At 42.8% G+C, this 18,482-nt stretch overlaps 1 protein-coding gene across 1 annotated transcript in view; it reads right to left on the minus strand.

Moving 5' to 3' along the window:
* Positions 1-18,482, minus strand: part of LOC109519500 (phospholipid scramblase 1) — a 65,792-nt gene that overhangs the window by 46,768 nt on the left and 542 nt on the right. The window lies entirely within an intron of this gene.

Here is an 18,482-nt window from a genome sequence, read left to right on the forward strand (position 1 = left end):
TTTTTTTTTTTTTTAAACCAGCCATCCATCCATTTGCTTACCCAGACTAGGGGTTGCAAATCTCAGGCTATAAATAGACATACAACAATTCATAACCACAACCTATGGACAATTTGAGTCTTTAGGATGTAAGAGGAAGTCGTAGCACCAGGAAGAAAAAAAACCCCAAATCAAAACATGCAAGCAATGTCCGCACAGGAAGACCAGAGCTGAGATTCAAACTCAAAACGTCAACAAGTGAGAGTCAGATTTGCTCACCGCGTATTATTTGAGTTTACTGCTTGCTTCATTTAACCGGGGTGAGTGTCGATGAACCCTTTAGGGGACGGCGGTCACTCGAGTGGACATCTGTTCAAATGTCGTTTTGTCTTGTATTAATTCATCTTAACTACATTGGAATCATGAAATAATTTGATGAATGAAATGATTTGATGATGAAAAATGAAAAAAAAAATACAATGGAAACTTAAATACATCTTAACTGCAATGAAAGTGTATTGCCATCCAAGGTGATTTTTTTTTTCCATGCCTAAAGACGAAAAAAAATCAAAAGAAAAATGTAGGTTCTCATTATTTGTGCACGAAAGGGTGAAAGTCGTGACTATTTCCAATTTTTTTTTCAGATAAAATGATATGGTAAAATGGGGAGTGACAATTTTTTAAAACTGTTTTGAACTATGGAGGCAGATGCGCTAATCCCTCACTGTTGATTCTCTCATTGAAGTAAATGTCATGTCGAAAAAAAAACAAATAAACAAAAAAATTCATCGTGGTAGGCTAAAAATTGACCACGATTGTCGCCCCGGACTCTTTCGCACATTTTGAAAGCCATCCAACAATCTGGACTTGACTGTGTGTCTCACGCCACGTCTCTCTCTTTGCATCTGGTGACTTTTTGAGTTATTTATGCAAACGAAAACAAAACCTCCTCCGTCACCTAAAGGGCAAAATGTTTTGACTGGCGGTGGCATTATTGTGAATGCTTGACTCTTTCGCATTCACGTCGTGTTTTTTTTTTTTTTCTTTTTTACCATTTTACAATAAATGAAACCAATTTTCTGGGTGGCGGGAAAGGCGTGTGGGAGGGCGAGAGAGGAGGAGGAGGAGGAAGAGCAGCGGGAGGAACGGGAAGCCAAAAGAAGAAACAACTTTACTGTAATCATAGTCATGTTCAATCAGACACCCGCTATTAAGTTGATAAATACACTTTTCCCAGTGTGAGTCCAGATACACTGAGTACCCCTCAGGCACACTTGTGCTCTTTAACTACCCTCCTCCGCCGGCTTTCTCCACTCAAACGACGACGACTCTCCTCCCATTAACTCGCATTTCGCACTCTCGCAAGACGTCAACCCACCCCCGTCCCCGAATTCATCCGCCGCCGCGTCCTTGCGGGGCAGGCCGCCGTGTGATGGACTAAATGCAGTCCTCAATAGGACCTATTGGGGCGAGTGGCTTCTTTTCCGGCTTTTGGGGACTGAAAGATAGTTTTCGCACATTAAGAATGTCCGATTTTCTTATTTCTCGCCACCTCGCCGCCTTTCCGGTAATAAGAACAAATGGAAGTGTAGTGCGCTGTTGGACAGGAGGGAAAAGAGCTTCTAGTCTTACCTTGTCACAGCTCCCGTCGTCGGGGCCGAGAGGAGGCCTCCCGTCGCGCGTGGTAGTTGACGGGGTGTCATGGCCGCCACCCACCTCAGCACAGATTGGCTAAGTGTGATTGTTGTTGTTAATTCATTTTACAGGCCTTTGGAGTCTGCCGGGAAGCTAAGCAAACCGTATGGGAACGTAAAGATACAGTGGGACGTCTACTTTTGAAATTAATTGGTTCTGGAAGAAATTTCTTCACTAGAAAATTTTGTAAGCAGAGACGCATTTTCCATGTAAAAGCTTTAATCCGTTCTAAGCCAACCCAAAATTCAGACATAAATGTTTCCGAAAGCATAAAAATGCATCAAATGCATCACTTTGGAGTCCCAGTTTGTATTTAACCCTTTTATGCATCAATAATGATAACCCAATAACACGATAAGCTGTCCACTGAGATGGATCATGAATTTTTGCGTGGTTGTGAAATGTTCAAGTGACAAAACAAATATCGACACGTTGCGTCTACAAGATCTTAACTTGGAACAGGCTTCAAATTTACCAAGACAGAGGCAACAACATACGATCTGATCAAATGTAGCAGCCTGTTGTGGTAAATCTCCATTCCAGATGATCTTCCATCTAATGCGATTGCAGATTTTCACGGTTGAGTGACGGGTGTTAAGTGCCAGCGTATGTTTGCTCAGCGGTACCGTCACACACAACATTTGGGTTTGGACTTTGCCTTACAAAAAAAAAAGAGGGGACCAAAACAAACACACGTGCAACTGGCAAATGTGATTGAATTCCACATTTGCTTTGAAACATGAATATCCTGTATACATTGCCCCCCCCCTCCGCCCCGCCTCTCGCCCCCCCCCACCAAAAAAAAAGTTTCCCATAAGTTGCTTTGAGTCTTAAAAGAAAATTCATAACTTGTGCGGTCAAAGTTCAGAGCGCTTCTCAGCTTGAGCATGTGGAGTGAGGGGGCAGTGGGAACGCAGCGTAACATGTACGCTTTCAATGGAACACACTTCATCGGAGATTTTTTTTTTCTTTTTTTGCTGCATATAACGCTACTTACTAGTCTTGCTGCTGGTCTCACAATTTTATTCATGTCCACTTTGCCATTCACGTCATGCGCTATATAGTATCGATTATTCAGGTATGGCTCCACACGCCACCGCTGACTATTCACTTCTGCGACCGTCGTACCTGTTCACGTTCACTTTGCCCTTCCCACATGCGTATTCATGTCTTTCTACATGCAGTTGTTATTATTGGACACTTTCCACATCCGCTGCTCTTTCATTGCCCGTTGTTGTATGTATGCAGGTGATATTAGCGTATTATTCTTGGGAGCCTGAGCAACCCAATCTTCAACAATCTTCCTAGCAACCAGTGACCTTGTTTTGACCCGAACATGGGGAGGAAAACATATGTTCTACCGGTCTTGGCTGGCTGGCTACCTGCAGAGAGGGTTGGGAATTCCTCCAGCGGGAGGCAATGGAAGAGGGGAGGGCCGGCTGTACGTTATTGTCCCGTAGCCATACACATGGCGAGAGTACGCCGCGTTTTATATCCGCGCTACGTCGGACAAGCTGCGAAGCGCGTTAACCTTTGGCGCCGGCGTCGACGAACGGAACATTAAATGCAATGTAATAAAACAGCTTAGTTCCCCTTTCACGCTGCTAATCCGACGGGCTCAGTCAGCCCTGTCGTTCCTTAATGTTTTTTTTTTTTTTTATTACGTGTAAAGCAGTTGCCAGCTTGCTAAGTCGTCATAGCGCTCGATCCGGGATTGTTTGGATCACTTCCTAGGCTGTCCCGTGACCACTCGGGGAACACTAGCTAACCACGCTTACGAGTCTAATATGAGTTGCTGTCCGTGTGTGGATTTCAATTGGAAATGTTGACGTATTGACGAGCATAAGTTTGTCTGAGTTATGAAGTCGTGGTCACCATTTTTAAGCGCTTCCTGTTACTTTGGGGGAGAAGGGATGGAAGGGAGTGGGGGTGCAAAAAGGGTTGCTAAGCAGTTGCTAGAGGCGGCCCACGTCTCCCCCCTTTATTTACTCTGACCCCGGGTTGGTGGGAGGCCCAGGGAGGGCACATGCCAAACTCCCCAGGCGGGCAGAGCGGGCCCTGCCCTCTCGCTCACCTCGCAGCCCGCCCCTCCGTCTCCGGGTAGATTTACGAGCGTTTTTTTTTTTTTTCAAAGAAAGGCGACGTGAACGATGACGATACCCTCCTCCTGTTTCTCCGACATGTCTGTGAAAATTGTTCACAGCACTCACACGGCAACATGACCTGTTCACGTGCGTGTTTACTGTCATGTTTCTTTCATTGTAGTGCACCGGTAAGTGACTTTCGATTCGTCCCGTTAGATGTCGTCCTTAGCGAGTCACTTGGATGATTTTTCCGGCGGAATTTTGATGCCATTCCTGTTACGATCCAGCAGCGGCTCGGTAGTGGGGCATTCACCGGAATCAAACTTGTGCTTTTAGTCACTTAAATTGACCTTGTGCCAAGGTCGTAAAATCGCATAATTTCCGACAAATAAAAATCATTAAATATAATTCACGGTGAAACAAATATCTGAATACGTAACGAAAGCACCGCAAATATAGGCAATTAACCCATTTTTGTTTTTTTTGTATACTGTACCAAAGAGGGAGAAGGTACCTCGACTGTATTTTAAATGCGACCACTCATGATCTCTTATGGAAGCACATTAAAAAAATAATTATATTGGCACAATATAAAAACGCACAGAACCTGCTTTATAATTACCCTATTTTCCGCACTATAAGGCGCACCGATAAGCATTCAATTTTCTCCAAAGCCGATTTTTCTCCGATGCGCCTTATATATGGATCAATAATCTGATTCCTTGGACGTAGTATTTTAAATGTTCTGTAAAGAGCTTTGTTCCAGCTGTAGTTGTTGTGAAAGCTCATTATAAATAAAGCTGTATTGTATTGTATTTTATTTCCTTTAATGTAGCTCCATCTAGTGGATGCATAACGCAACCACATCAACTATTGTAGCTTCTATTCTATGCGCCTCATAATGCGGTGCACCCTATTTATGAGAACCGTTTTAAAATAGGCCATCCATTAAAGGTGCGCCTTATAGTGCGGAAAACACGGTATTTATAATAATAATAATAATAATAATTCAGCAATATAACACATTTTAAAGTATGAATACGACGGAATGCGAACTGAATAAGTGAGTGGTAGCTCATAATATGTTAATAGCTCAAACAAGGACGAAAGCTTCCTGCCTGATGTCAATGTCAGCACACTTCAATTATTACCATAGTAACGCCACCGTAGCGGCCAATCACAGTGTGTTTATTTGGTTAAAGCAATTAGCCGCTGCGATTCGCTGTACAAACATAATTGCAAGCTAATCTTGCGCTTCGAGGGGTTGCTCTATTTATGGCTTTTTTTTTTGTTTGTTTGTTTTTTATTTTGTGCGGGTAACCTTAGAAACATCAGTGATGAAAGCACAATGCCAACAAGCACAGTTAGCTCATTTCCACCTATCATCCTTCTTGGGCCATCCACAAAATTAATCCGAGCAGGCTGGTCCTGGTCTCTCCACTTCCCAATTCTGCAGACATTTGGTATTTCTCGGTCCTGTGGATTCTAGCTGAGTGCTACTCTCGTGATGTTTTGGATGAGTGTCCTAGCCAGCGGCAGAATCTCTGCATTATTTCCTCTTCGATGGACTGCTGACCTGACGTCCTTATAATTGCTGGTTGGTAATCACATTTGGAGAACGTATTCTTGGAAAGCAAAAAAAAAAAAAAACAGCTTGCTAAGTCGTCATAGCGCTCGATCCGGGATTGTTTGGATCACTTCCTAGGCTGTCCCGTGACCACTCGGGGAACACTAGCTAACCACGCTTAGAAGTCTAATATGAGTTGCTGTCCGTGTGTGGATTTCAATTGGAAATGTTGACGTATTGACGAGCATAAGTTTGTCTGAGTTATGAAGTCGTGGTCACCATTTTTAAGCGCTTCCTGTTACTTTGGGGGAGAAGGGATGGAAGGGAGTGGGGGTGCAAAAAGGGTTGCTAAGCAGTTGCTAGAGGCGGCCCACGTCTCCCCCCTTTATTTACTCTGACCCCGGGTTGGTGGGAGGCCCAGGGAGGGCACATGCCAAACTCCCCAGGCGGGCAGAGCGGGCCCTGCCCTCTCGCTCACCTCGCAGCCCGCCCCTCCGTCTCCGGGTAGATTTACGAGCGTTTTTTTTTTTTTTCAACGAAAGGCGACGTGAACGATGACGATACCCTCCTCCTGTTTCTCCGACATGTCTGTGAAAATTGTTCACAGCACTCACACGGCAACATGACCTGTTCACGTGCGTGTTTACTGTCATGTTTCTTTCATTGTAGTGCACCGGTAAGTGACTTTCGATTCGTCCCGTTAGATGTCGTCCTTAGCGAGTCACTTGGATGATTTTTCCGGCGGAATTTTGATGCCATTCCTGTTACGATCCAGCAGCGGCTCGGTAGTGGGGCATTCACCGGAATCAAACTTGTGCTTTTAGTCACTTAAATTGACCTTGTGCCAAGGTCGTAAAATCGCATAATTTCCGACAAATAAAAATCATTAAATATAATTCACGGTGAAACAAATATCTGAATACGTAACGAAAGCACCGCAAATATAGGCAATTAACCCATTTTTGTTTTTTTTGTATACTGTACCAAAGAGGGAGAAGGTACCTCGACTGTATTTTAAATGCGACCACTCATGATCTCTTATGGAAGCACATTAAAAAAATAATTATATTGGCACAATATAAAAACGCACAGAACCTGCTTTATAATTACCCTATTTTCCGCACTATAAGGCGCACCGATAAGCATTCAATTTTCTCCAAAGCCGATTTTTCTCCGATGCGCCTTATATATGGATCAATAATCTGATTCCTTGGACGTAGTATTTTAAATGTTCTGTAAAGAGCTTTGTTCCAGCTGTAGTTGTTGTGAAAGCTCATTATAAATAAAGCTGTATTGTATTGTATTTTATTTCCTTTAATGTAGCTCCATCTAGTGGATGCATAACGCAACCACATCAACTATTGTAGCTTCTATTCTATGCGCCTCATAATGCGGTGCACCCTATTTATGAGAACCGTTTTAAAATAGGCCATCCATTAAAGGTGCGCCTTATAGTGCGGAAAACACGGTATTTATAATAATAATAATAATAATAATTCAGCAATATAACACATTTTAAAGTATGAATACGACGGAATGCGAACTGAATAAGTGAGTGGTAGCTCATAATATGTTAATAGCTCAAACAAGGACGAAAGCTTCCTGCCTGATGTCAATGTCAGCACACTTCAATTATTACCATAGTAACGCCACCGTAGCGGCCAATCACAGTGTGTTTATTTGGTTAAAGCAATTAGCCGCTGCGATTCGCTGTACAAACATAATTGCAAGCTAATCTTGCGCTTCGAGGGGTTGCTCTATTTATGGCTTTTTTTTTTGTTTGTTTGTTTTTTATTTTGTGCGGGTAACCTTAGAAACATCAGTGATGAAAGCACAATGCCAACAAGCACAGTTAGCTCATTTCCACCTATCATCCTTCTTGGGCCATCCACAAAATTAATCCGAGCAGGCTGGTCCTGGTCTCTCCACTTCCCAATTCTGCAGACATTTGGTATTTCTCGGTCCTGTGGATTCTAGCTGAGTGCTACTCTCGTGATGTTTTGGATGAGTGTCCTAGCCAGCGGCAGAATCTCTGCATTATTTCCTCTTCGATGGACTGCTGACCTGACGTCCTTATAATTGCTGGTTGGTAATCACATTTGGAGAACGTATTCTTGGAAAGCAAAAAAAAAAAAAAAAGTCTGCTTCCATACTTTGATATTCTGTAGCGCTTGCTCTCATTTGAGCATTGGGTGGGCTGTCTGGTTTGGTCTTGTTTCGACGTGGTCTTGCATCTTTTCTTGGTCTCAATCGGGCTTGGTTTGGACTTACTTTGGGCTTACATTTCTTTGGTCTTTATCTCGTCTTGGTCTTGACCTGCTTTGGTCTTGTCGTGACTTAGTCATGATCTGCTCTGACCTTGTTGATGACTTTGTCCCACATTTGGTCTCCTCTCGCCTTAGCCCCGATCTCGAAAATGTCGTCTTCAGCCAACCTAACATGTTTTTCGAATGTTGAGAAAATCTACGCAAGTACAGGGAGAGCATACAAACTCCACATAGGAAGGCCGGAGGCAAGTTTCAAATCCAGAACCTCAGAATTATAAGCCTGACATGCTAGCTAGCCATGGACGCTATGCTACCCGTGTATTTAGCCTTTCAATCCTTTCAGAATTTTTGGCGCATCCAAACATTTTGGGAGACTAATTTCCATGAATCAATCGTCAAATCACGTCGTAAGTGAGCTGACTTGGGTGGGCCAAAACATGTCGATTGTGAGGTGTGAGGTGTCCCACCCCCCGCGCCAGCCGAATGAGTGCAACTAGTGGCTCAGCGGCAGTGCTTCAAAGTGTCACGCCAAGATGACCGTTGTATTCCATTACAGCTATCAGTCAATATCTGCTATCAGAGCAGATGACAACAGTTGACCGCAGTTTCGAGTGACAAAAAGGAACGGAGCCATTGATCACAAAAAAAGAATACATTTATGACATCATCATTGAGATGCATTTGCTAATCATGATTTTTCCAACCTAAACTCACACCATAGAAGCAACCGAGGGGAGTTTACCGGGGGGTGACACTTGAAAATAGACATGTTTTTGTGTTGCGAGGAACATGCTGTGACATATCGAAGGACCAATTACTCCACTTTCAAAACACGTTGCCATTGAAAATGGAGGCCAGTGACACAATCCATCCAATTCCAGCGGTTTGCAAGAGGGCCGGGATGTATTGGACCTCTATGGGGGGACGCCGATGGAGCCACTGGGCACGCGAGTGAAATTTTTGGCCTCAATCTGGTTTTCCCCCCGCGCCGAGAGCCTCTGGCGCAGGCCCGTGGTTGCCAGGCGCCTCCTGAGGGGACTCTATCAGAGCCAGTCAAGCCTGAAATCAATCACTCACAGCCATCAAAGCTGCCAGCCTCGCACCGCCATTGTGACGCGGCCATCTGGGCCTAGGCAAAACATTTTTTTTCTTATTTTAAAAACTGTCCGCATTCATCCCACATCGAAAATGATGAAAAGTTGAGCACATAAAAACTCAACTTATTGTATGTCAACCTCGAGAGGCACAGTTCTAGTTGCAATTACTTTTTAAAATTCATCATACAAGGTTACCAGCAGCAATTGTGCAGTAATCTTTTTATTGGAAGAAAGCCATCCGCAATGCATCACGTAAGACTTAAAACGAAAATGAATCCAAAATATTTTGGATATTTGAAAACTGCTACTGTAATCGTGATTTTACAGAAAAAGTAATAAATTCAACATAGTGAGGAAATTAAGAAAATGCATATTAATTTGTGTCATAATTAGAACCTCGTTTGCGTTTTTCACTGAGTAGTTACAATTGAGCCTCGTAGATTCTGCCCAGCGACAGGTGGCCGTTCAAACTTGGGATATACGAGCAGAAACATGAATCTCTCGTCTGTCAAGCTATGTTGCTGCACCTGTGTTATTACAGATAATGTGAATTTTTTTTAATTTTTTTACATACATTGTGTTTGTTTTTATAAGATAAGATAAGATAAGATAACCTTTATTTTATTTGCAGTCTACAGCAGCAAGATTGGGGTGGGGGGGTAAAGTGTTTCATTGCACAAAATAAATGTTTCAGAAAAGAACTGTACACAGTTCAATATAAGTGCAATATAAGATAAGATAAGATAAGATAAGATAAGATATCCTTTATTTATTAGGGCACTTCTGAAACCGCTGTGTCACGAACAGACTTTTTGGGGATCACAACAATTTTTTGACTTTTAGTGGAAATTGTTACCCTATGGTAGGGATTCTCCAACTTTTTGAAACCAGGAACCCCTGACAGAGAAGTTTTTCTAAATAATTTAACATCTGTGTACTTCAAAATGCCATTGGAAAAATAAATAATAAATAAAAAATAATGCCAGGACACAAACATGTGTATTTTTAGCGGGGGGAAAAATATCAAGAAAAGAAAGTCCTAACCTTTCCAAGAACAAAGTAATTTTTTTTCTGTATTTTTGTTATATTATTTTTCAGAGAATAATGTTATATTTTCAACATAAAAATTCACGATTCCAAAATTCAACATGCCAAACATAATATAAGGTACTAAGGCATTCATTCCCTGAACCGTTTTAGGCAAACTGGGGTCGCCCAGCTCTCATTGGGAGAGAATTGCAAGATTTACATTTCTGTGACATCCTCATTTAAAAAAAAAAAAGCTCTTCAGGATCAAGAATTGTACGACATATTTCATACCATTTGGATATGCGGTAGTAATGTTGATAACAAAACCTATTTTTCAAAATGAAGCCTATTAAATTTCAGCTGCCCAAACCATTGACGTAGTAAGAGGGATTAAAAAGACACTTACAGTTTAGAAAACAAAATACTAAATACTAAATACAATATGCCTACTATATTTTCGTAGCCAGAAAATAAAACTCAATATTTTCGAGGAAAAAAGAATCCTCCTATGAGACTGAAGTTGCAATTTGTAAAGATAGTTGTAAAACAAGTTTAATGAAGGAACGCCTTTTGTCCTGAAAACTACACTCCAAAAAAAAACGTATTATATATTCTCTATTAATATAATAATCGAGCATTTTGGGGGGGGCCATGGCGATCTCTGCTTTGAACCAGCTCCTCTGCGTGTGGAGCCTTTTTCTCTGCTTTTTGAGCTTGTCTCCCGAGTGCAAGCAGGTTAGCCAAACGAGCGCTAGCATACATTTTCCCGCCATTGGAGGGCAGTAGAGCACCAGCACAGCCATCCCGGATGGAAGCGCCACAAGCTTGACCAGCACAAGAGTGAAAGTGATGCTCTGGTGTGGGGGGGAAATGGCACCTCGTCAGTCACTTTCACATTCACCGTGGACATGAACCTTGATGCAGTTTGCGTGTTGTCAATATAAACATGTATCCCCTAAAATTTCAATCCACTTGCTCTAAATGCTCTTCTAGCTAATTATGCAGCTAAAGAACTAAACCACCTTTACAGGTTTCCCACTCTTATCAAATCACCCCAAGGTCACTCACTACCTTCGCCCTGATGTTTGAATTTCATTTCAAAGAGTTTTAATCGGACAGTGTGGTGGAGAATTTTAGCCAGTTTATGCAATTCATCCGAATGAGTCTATTTTAAGATATTTTCAGATTTCTGTGTATTTATAAAATGTTAAGTCTGTTCTCACTGGGTCGTCTATTTTCCACAAATGCATATTTATTAGATCGAAAGGTTATTAGTCAGGCGTTTAATCTAATTACAACTCAATCTGATTGAGTTTGCAGTTTATAGGAATAATGAGATTGGACTATTGAAGTGTACATCCTCTCAAAAAAAAAAAAAAACAGCCAGGAAACTTCCATTTTAGATGGACAGTGTTTTCATCTGTCTGCATTAACTTCGATGTTATGGTGGTGGTGGTGGGTTTGCATTGTCGGGGGGGGTTTGAAGTGGGATGCCCCGGTACGTCCCATGTGCAATGTCCTCGAGCTCGGCCTGGCTTTTTTCAATTTTTTTTTATGATGCAAACAAAAACTCCTTGCTGTGAAGGGCTCCCATAGTTAAGAATTCCACTTAGAGAAAGCAATCCGGCAACATTGATGTTTTCTTTTCCTGAACGCTTTCAAGCTGCTTCCATGTTGCTCTAAATGGAGTCTCAATACCCAGTTGGCCAAGCGTATGTACGGACGATAAAACCATAAAACTTTTGAGTCACCGACTGATGTTTATCCAATCCAAAGATCGGTTCAGAGACTCGTTTCTGTCTAGTTGTTATGCATTGGATGTGGTTCGAAGGAGCTGCACCTATTAAATATATCTGGATTGTTTTTTTGGGGTTTTTTTTTTTGCTATCTTAAATATACTCACCAACTTTATTAGGTGCCACATTTGTAATTAATTTAACAATGTTTTTTGTTGTACCGGAAATTGTAGTTTCGAGTTTATTTCTTAAGGTGGGTTTTTTTTTTGTTTGTTTTTTTTTGTTTTTTTGGTGGGGCGCAGACCCTATAAAAATATTTAGACATGTTTCCGTTTGATGCGGTGCAATTGTATGCCATCGGAATCTATCAATATAGTACCAAGTTGGTCAAATCAAAACAATATTTTTGGAAAAAGATTATGTAGGCCTACCTAATGTTTTGGCTGTTTTTGCCACATTGCATCCGACAGCTCCCGGGTGTGTTAATACATTGCTGTGACATGCTCATTGAAAAAATAAATTGTCATCATAATCTTTCATTTTAATAAAACCTATTTTTCAAGATGAAGCCTCTTTCAGGGACAGTGGTTACAACAGTGGACATTTTATGTTATCAGGTTACAGGGTGCATGAAAGGGTTAAGTTATGTTGTTAGTTCTATCTTAATATTTAAACGATGTGGTACTTTTTAGGAAGACTGTATTTATTCCATGAAAGTCACGTCACATCAATCCCAAACTTTTCAGGATGACGGCGTTGTTTTCTCTGCGTGGAAAAAAAAACAGCCAAAAAAATCGCGGCAACCGTGTTTACAAGTGCCTGAGGGTGAAACGGGACCTTTTATTTCCCACCCGCTAATTGTTTGATTTCCTGTTGCCGCTGGAGAGCTCAGTGTCGACGGTGGTGGGGGGGCTTTGTGGGGGTGACGAGGCCCGGCTCCACTCGTTTTTTTCGGAAGCAGCGCGATGGCTCCAGGCAAGCCTCTCTCCAGAGCTTTGTACAAATACCAAACAGTGACATCTGACGTTGTCTGTCTGTTTTGTTTTTTTTCCGTCTCACTCCCCCCCCACCCCCCCCGGCACCCTCCCCATCCGCCATTCGAACACACAACAGCACCTGTGATTGGTTGAACCCTTTCTCGCGCCGTTCAAACGTCTTGAAGTTATTCCACTCAAGCATCTTGTTCCTAGCTTGTTTTCGCTGCCGTTGCTAATTTCTCGCTTTGTAAGGAGGCAACGCGCATAAGTGAAAAAAAATCTAAATTTGAGCATTTTTTTTTTTTACATTTGGGCATATACCAGTTGTCTCGAAAAGATTATCCTGCGTTGTTGGGTGTTTGAAGTTTTTTTTTTTTTTTCCAGGCATACATTCAATCATGAAGATTAAAACTGTTTAATATTATATATACATTGCCTTCCATAATTACTGGCAACCCTGGTTAAGTTGTTTTTAGCTTCTAATGAATTTTTGCTTTAAATGTAGTCCCAAAATTAAATTAAAAAATAATAAGTGGGGGGAAAAAAAATCCCACATTAATTTTACATCAAATCCTGTGCTACAATTATTGCTTGATGTTTACACACCCCGTCTTTTGCCAACAAAGTAGCACCTCGCCGTCCCCTCGAATGTTTTTCACAAGATGGGAACGTACAGGAAGAAGGATCTCTCCAAATCATCCAGCCAGCTGGGTCCTCTCCTCTTTCGCTCACGCCACAGGTTTTCAATGGGGCTTGCGACGCGGGGCCCGCGGGAGGAGCTCCATTCTGTGTCTGCTGAACCATTTCGACAATTTTCAGGATGAGGACTCGGCTTCCGCAATAAGAAATGAATTCATTTTGAGGCTTGGATGCCAATAATTACGGAGGGCAAACCATCGAAAATCTTAACTTGTGGTCAACGGCGGGTTGGGTTTCGCCCTGGAGTCTGTGGTGGAATTGAACAAGAGCCAATGAAGCAGAATACAAATATATTGACACATCAATTGTTGGATGTTTCTGAAAGATTATCCGATGGTATGGGGATTCTCAAGACGTGACCTAGAATAATAAACTATGATAAATAGAGGACACAAATTGTGAATTTTTTTTTTCTGTTTGTTTCTTGTCATGTGGAGTCTTCCTCCCCCTCCCACCGCCCCAAAAAAAGAAGATATTTAACCCTTTCATGCACCCTGTAACTTGATAAGACGTCCACTGTAGTAACCGCTGTCCCTGCAAGGGTTTAAAAAAAAAAGAATGTTTGAATCCCACTTTACTCCAGCGGGCAGTAAAAATTGACGTTTGTACTCCGCCGTTGAGGGAGAGGACAATTTTTACGAACGCGGGCAAGCGTGGCCGATCTCCCCCCCCCCTTTTTCCTGAGTCGGTCAGCGACGCGTTTCCCACGTGCAGGGCCAGAGCGCCACGTCGTGCGGTGGATTCGCCTACCACATCACGCAGGGCTATTTTCATGCAGATTTATGTTCATCCAGACTCAGAGAGATTGTTTTAATTGGATTGCTGATCATTGGTTTGTTTTGCTGACAAAAAAAAAAAAAGTAGCGCTGTCAGATGGCAATAAGCCAGTAATTCTACACGTAGCTTTTTTGGGGGAACATTTGCAAAATCCTGCTCGGCAGACATACTCTCTGCAGAGACTTCGTCGGTGACTGGTTCTTTGGGCAGCTTCACTTCTGAACCTGGTGTCATGAGGATCGAGGCTGCCCTGTTACCATAGTTACCTTAAAACAGGGCCCATGACAGATATATGAACATTGATTTTTGTTCTTTTTTTCTTTTGCATTGGCTGTTTCTGAAAATAATTTCATTAGCCTCACATCATCAAGTCATTTCGCATCACACTCAAAGATACCAATGTGCTTGCGAAAAAGGTGTTCTTTCTTTCGATGGTAACATTTCTCAATCATCCGGATTGCGGTAATCCATAAACGTCGACGGGCGGCAACGGAATTCCATTTTTTTTGGTTTTCCTGAATCGTTCAAATGTGACTTCAGCAGCAAATAATATGTAGCGAAGGATTGGATACATTTTGGAAAGCAAGCAAAGCATGCGTATCGAAAGGCTTTGTGGAAGGCGATGGCGGCGTTCTTGCGCAATTCTCGGTTCATCGTTGACAGCTTTTGACGGTACGGGTTGCTTGCCAAACGCAAACATACGCGAGCAATTGACACCTCTCAAAACGGGCTCCTAATTGCGTACTGTGGAGACGTCACAAAATGGTAGCTCCCTCAACTCACTACAACATAGTTCCCCAATGTGCAATTGAGATGAGGCAAATGACAACATGGTGACTGACTTCTGCCATACCTCCCCGGCTGTCGTGCGAGACCCCTCCCCAACTGGTCCGCGGCAGCACATTTCTGCCTGCCAGCGGGCCTTTAATCCCTCCTAATGGGGATTGACATCCAGGCGCTAATTTAAATGCTCCAACCACGAGGCTCCCCCACCTGGCCCAGGATAATCCCAGCGCCAAAAAAAAAAAAAAAAAAAAAAAAAAAGAGGGGCCTCCTTCCCGACAGCTAACCGCCTCCTTTTTTCGGAGGGGCCCGGGGGCCCTCGCCACCCTCCCGCCCGACAACAGCATCTTTCAATCATCTCTCCCTGATTGTATTAATCTTATCTGTGTTTAATTACATTTTTTAAGATTATTGCGGCATGCCATCTTTGCGCGCCGTGGGGGCCTCAGAGGGCTGCTCATTTCGCATGCGTTTTCATTTGAGCGTAAATCCCCATCAAAGAGCGCCAGAAATTATAGGGGAGCAATTCTTCACGCTTGGGGGGAGTTTGTAAACTCGGAACGTATAGCCTCAAGTTACGGCGCTAAGAGCGGCGCGTCGCATTGTTGTCGGACGCTTCTAAAATGGTAAATCCAATTTCACAGACAGCACATTTAATACCTAATAAGACAGTTCTTCTCAACTGGCTTCACCCTGGGACCTACATTTTCCCATAGTCATTAAGTTTAATAGAAGTAAAAAAAGCAAGGAAATGTCTTTTTTTTTTTTCCTCCCCAAAGCAGATGCGTGTCCTTTTGTGAATACAAATAGACATTTACATGTGTAAAATGTGTTTGCATTCATCCTTTTCAAACGCTTATCCTGCTCAGGGTCACTCACGGGTTAGCAGCTAACGTTGGCTACAGCTAACCGTTAGCTTGCCTACGGCTAACCGTTAGCTGTAGCCAATGTCAGCCAAGTGGGAGGCAATAAAGTCAATTTTAGTTACTGCGTGTCGAAAATGAAACGGGACTGCAAAATATCTTTTATAGAAGTGAAATTAAAAGAATTTTCCTTTTCTTTTGTATCCTCTGTGGCATACGCGGAGCTTCACTGTAGATTCAATAACGCCGCTCCAGGCGCTCTTTTTTTTTTTTTTCGTCCGTAGTTTTGCATTGATTAAGCCGCTTGCGGCTTTCATTTCATTTCATTCATTGTTCTGTCTTTTGTTGCCAAAATTAGGGAGGATGTTGGGGATTGCGTTTAATTAACTCCGGCTTAATTCGCTTTCAATTCAGCATTGGCGGGCGTAAGGCGCACGAGGTGCTTCCGAATCTGCATCATCACCACCTCGCCAGGCCTTAACGAAGCGACGGATGCTCGAGAGTGATTGCAATCAGCGCCGCGCTTTCCTCGTGCAAGTAAACAAATCAAGCGCTCCGCGCCAGGCGATTGGAATGTTTGTTTGATTGCATACGCCTCCCTTCTCTCGGGCGCCGATCCGCCGGGTTTGCCGTACGATTCGGATCAATCAATGTAGGGCTGGACCGTTAATCGAAATTAAATTGTGATTTTCATTTTGGCTTCTCTCAGTCTTGAAAACGTTACGATAGAAGACAAACCTGCAGAACGGCTCAGTCCGTTTACGAATTGCCGATTTTGTGAAAGTACCCTGAATGCACCTTGTCGCTTGTGTAGCAAGCGTGGAGCGTAACAACTTTAATCGCCAACGTTTCGACAAAAATCCGACGTCTTTGTTTCCCAACTATCCAGCGGCTCCCCCTTGATTATTGAAGCACTTTTTTTTAAAGAGGAGTGAAAAAAAAAAAAAAAAGATTTGGCACTCAAAGGTTCCACACCTGAAAAGCGTCCGCGCCGTGTGAGGCGACATCACACGGGATTACACGCGTGTTATTGTTAAGACTTCAAGTAGCGCTGTAAAATAAATGTGACGGTGAGCCGGCCTCATTTAAATAATGTCTGGAGGGGGTGTGTGTGTGGGGGGGGGGTGGGGCAAAAGGCAGAGGGGATGGGGATGGGGATTGGGGGGGGCGTGCAAATGTTCCAGGAAGGACAAAGGAATGAGTCTTGGCAGCACATTAAAATGATCGTTGGACAGAATTCATCTCAAATTCAAATGCTCACTTGGGCATTTGATCCGTACACACGTTTTCTTTTGGACGTCCGATCGCAAAAAAAAAAAATAATAATAAAAATAACATCGACAAGGAGCTTAACTCGCTGCGAGTTTTACCTGGGTCGATGAGCAAAAACAAAAAAAAATGATGCTGATGTCTTTTTATACCGTTCAAGTGTTTGGCTACGACACATTAGCATGTCTCCATTAGCAGCTAGTCACGCTTCCCGCACGAGAGAGAGGACGAGCGAGAGAGCGAGAGTGAGAGAGAGAGAGAGAGAGCGAGAAAAGAGTCCATGTTTGACAGTGGCAGAAGACGCCCTCCCTCAACAAAGCATTACTGATAAAAGGATTAACTAATTTAATTAACAGACTAAAGTACTTTATAACTGTTAATTACGTGCTTCCCTTCTCCGCTCCAGGCCTCTAGCACCCTTTGTTTGAACGGCTCCTTGTCTGGCCTAATTGACCTCTGGGGAGCCTTTGGTGTGTGTGCCTTTGGGGGGCGGGGCCTAACACGATCCAGTGGCACGCAGAAACAAATGTATCTCGGGTGAAGTGTGTGACTGCGCTGAGCGGACGCTTAGCGCGGTGACCTTTGGGTTGGCCCCAGGTTCTGCTTTTCGGAGGCCTTTTTTAGGCGCCGAAGCACATTTCTGTCGAAAGAGGGAATGTTATATGTTCTTGCTAAATTAAAATTTAAAAAAAAATAAAAATTCTATCACAGGTACACACACCAGTCGCATTCATTTGAAACGAGAATTCTCAAGTTTCATCCTTTGATAGGTTACCAGCTTACCACGGTGACCTTTGTTTCTTCTGGACATTTGGGAATTTGGACAGCATTCTTAAAAAAAAAAAAATAATAATAATATAATAATTAAATTAAATTTGAATCCTCTTTTTTTTTTTAATAACCCATTTCAAATGGTAATACCAAATTAGCGTTTCGGTCCGCTGCCGCATCTTCCTGCGGGATTGGAGTGACCAAAGATCAAATATCAATGCTAAATGCGGTAGTCAAAATGATTAAAATTTGATCAACGTGATCAAATTACAGCAATGTTTCCTGAGCCAGATTCCCCCAAACCCCGCCCCCCGCCCTCCCAAATAGTCGACTAATCTGTATTTTAAAATTGAAATTATTTTAATTAGGGCCAATATCATCTTTGGAATTTGAAAGGGTCAATTTAAACATTTTGCATTGCGAATGGAATGTTCCAATGTGATGTTGCCAACGTCTTGTGGGAGCGCGTGCATGTGTCTCCCATTCATCAAGTATGTCAGCGGGCATTATTTGGCTTTCAAGTAAACCGTTGAATGTTTGTTTTTGTTTTTTTTTTCTTCCTTCGAGACTTTGTCATGCCATCACACCGAGGCCGTGGACGGCGACTCTTTTATCCCGGACAGTGTCTCCTCTGACGCGTGGCCAATCACATTATTAACCTCCCAAGGCCGCAATCAAAAGACTTGATATATGCGAGCCCGTCTCCCATCCACCCCCCCACCCCCCACTCCATCTTTACCCCCGTGGTTCTTTTAACCCCTTCTCTCCCCTTCCAATGGGTCGTGGGGGCCAATGAAGTCCTAACAATGTCTCGGACAAACGATCCATCAGTTGGCAATTACAACATCTGTCGCCACGACAAAGATGGCTCTCTTTTGGGGTGGGGGGT

The sequence above is a fragment of the Hippocampus comes genome, unplaced genomic scaffold (assembly GCF_001891065.2).
Source record: "Hippocampus comes isolate QL1 unplaced genomic scaffold, H_comes_QL1_v1.1 scaffold60, whole genome shotgun sequence".
In the NCBI taxonomy this organism is placed as follows: domain Eukaryota; kingdom Metazoa; phylum Chordata; class Actinopteri; order Syngnathiformes; family Syngnathidae; genus Hippocampus; species Hippocampus comes.